Consider the following 3,050-nt stretch of genomic DNA (forward strand, 5'->3'; position numbering starts at 1 on the left):
TGTGTGGAACAGAAGACCACAACAATCTTCTACCACTAGAATCCATCACTGGCCTCAGCTTGTGCACTTTCCCATGAGAGACCCATCTCTTTCAGCTCAGCCACCTCTGGCCTGTCCCATGAGAGACTCATCTCATCCAGCTCAGCCACCTCTGTCCTGTCCCATGAGAGACCCATCTCTTCCAGCTCAGCCACCTCTGGCCTGTCCCATGAGAGACTCATCTCATCCAGCTCAGCCACCTCTGTCCTGTCCCATGAGAGACCCATCTCTTCCAGCTCAGCCACCTCCATCCTGTCCCATGAGAGACTAATCTCTTCCAGCTCAGCCACCTCTGTCCTGTCCCATGAGAGACCCATCTCTTCCAGCTCAGCCACCTCTGTCCTGTCCCATGAGAGACCCATCTCTTCCAGCTCAGCCACCTCTGTCCTGTCCCATGAGAGACCCATCTCGTCCAGCTCAGCCACCTCTGTCCTGTCCCATGAGAGACCCATCTCTTTCAGCTCAGCCACCACTGTCCTGTCCCATGAGAGACCCATCTCTTTCAGCTTAGTACATCATAGAAGGTTACAACAATAGAAATATAATCATTGTATTTCTATGAGTTATACAGACCCGGTGGCAGAACCAACACTTCAGCTGGGCATTTAATTGTGTTGCCCGTTTTTTATGATCGACATATCACTGTTTAGTATAGAGAAATGTATGTGTGTAGGTATATGATGTCGTGGTATCGCCTAACAAAATACAGACTTTAATATGCAACGGAGAGTATCTTCTAATGTCTTTACCAATAACTCTCCACGCATCAGTAGCCATGCACTCAGGGCCAGGACACTGAGTTGGTTATGACTGTGTAATCGATTATCAGAATCTTGAATTATGAATGTTCTGTTCAACACCATAACCACACCATAACCACATAAAACAAGCAGATGCCGACCTTGACCACCACATTATCCTGATAGGGATTTAGCAAGCAATATAGGCTACCAAGCAATGCACAGTCCATTCAGTCCGATGCTAGCCTGTGTACCAGTCTGTTTGTGCTATCATGCCAAATCAGTTGCAGTTGTCATGCCAACACACTCAGAAGTTGAGCAGGCAGGTGGTCAAGCTTGCATATGGATATTCTCATTAGCTAGCAACATTTTGAAACAACACCATTATAAATATCTGCAAAATGATGTCGGGACAGGTAATAACTATCAAGCTTGGTAGTTAGCTGGGTTTAATTGGCAGCTAGGTTAGCTAGCTAGAAAAAATACACCTCAATACCTCCTCTAAAATCGTTGATTAAATCTTGCCTGGGAAGATCCTCCTTTCAAATGATATCTGATAATAATTACAAGTGAGGTAATTACATTCCATTTCACAGCTAACTTTAGGTACTACTGTCTAATACCTGTACTGTGCCAGCCTGGGTAGGTAGCCTACTAGCTAACTAGCTGACATGTTCAGTTGATCGGTGCAACAAGTACAACAACAAAGAAATGAACAATACTGCTCAAGGTACAGATTTCCTATAATTTAACATTTGAACATATGACTCTGCATAAAGGAATTGGCTACATATACAAGCAAATTCTGATTATTTCAACAATATCTCAAACAACATGAACAGGTAGGCCTCCATTTTCAGCCACAAACATTTCAGGAGATTAAGGCTGGGCCAGTGACGGAGCGCATGGAGGTCCACCCATAATGCCGGACCTGGTTATATTGCCTGTTTGAATAATACAATGTGGTGAGATGTAGATTGAGATGTATACTGTATAGAGACAGACACACGGACAGCTCAGATGGCGAGAGACAGACACGCGGACAGGTCAGATGGCGAGAGACAGACACGCGGACAGCTCAGATGAAGAGAGATAGCACAAAGAAGAGACAGCTGAACGATTGGGGCTATCGGACTGGAAGCAGAGTGGGCTTAAAGATGCAGCCAGGAGGAGAGATGAGAGATGAGAGGGGAGATAGAGGACCCTCCTAGCGTGCTGATGGGTGGAGAGACAGACTGAGCCTATGGGGGCGCTGTAAGCACATGTTGGGGCTTGGAGACACGTCTAGGCTTTTTGAAGGATCTGATTTGATACAGTATCTTAATAAAGTGGACACAGCTAGTACATGAATGAGGGAGGGAGGGAGGGAACACTATATGGTCAATAGTGTTTATTTATTTGTGTGTGCTTGTGTAAGCATATGTTTGTTCATTAGTGTGTGCGCACGTCCTCAGGGAACCAACTGGCTGATCTGGGATCTGTCCACATCTATTACATATCTACCCCAGTCTGCCTCCTGATCCCAGAACCCTTGCCAACAACGCCCTGGCAGCCCCCTTTGAAACCCCCACTTTGCCTCCGCAGTGGTCAGCAATGTCAACTTTGCTGCTTGACCACATGTAAGAGTATTAAACAGCGTGGAGGGTCTGTGTCTGTGTGTCCCTGTGTGTCCCTGTGTGTCCGTGTGCGTATGTCTCGGCAGTAAGGTGTGATTTGGGGGGGGGGGGGGGGGGGGGGGGTGTATAGTGTTGCTATGTAGCTACCACAAATTAGAGGCAAAATTATTTAAGGGAAATGGCAACAAAAAAACCTCTTCAAACAGAGGAATTCTCTCAGGCATGAAGACACTTCCACCTCATAGATGTGTTGGGCCTTTGATGTTTCTCACTTGTTGCACTGTAGCCGTGTAGCTCTTGCTTTGCTCTGCCCTTTTGCACCTTACTCTGAAAACTCCCCTGAGGCTTCAGTTGGAGAAGTCCCCTCCTCCTTCTTTCTCTCTCTCTCTCTCTCTCTCTCTCTCTCTCTCTCTCTCTCTCTCTCTCTCTCTCTCTCTCTCTCTCTCTCTCTCTCTCTCTCTCTCTCTCTCTCTCTCTCTCTCTCTCTCTCTCTCTCTCTCTCTCTCTCTCTCTCTCTCTCTCTCTCTCTCTCTCTCTCTCTCTCTCTCTCTCTCTCTCTCTCTCTCTCTCTCTCTCTCTCTCTCTCTCTCTCTCTCTCTCTCTCTGCCTCCCTCTCGTCTGCTCTGCTCAAATCAACAGTCAGACGGGAGCACAC

Source organism: Oncorhynchus kisutch, linkage group LG5, assembly GCF_002021735.2.
Source record: "Oncorhynchus kisutch isolate 150728-3 linkage group LG5, Okis_V2, whole genome shotgun sequence".
Classification (NCBI taxonomy): domain Eukaryota; kingdom Metazoa; phylum Chordata; class Actinopteri; order Salmoniformes; family Salmonidae; genus Oncorhynchus; species Oncorhynchus kisutch.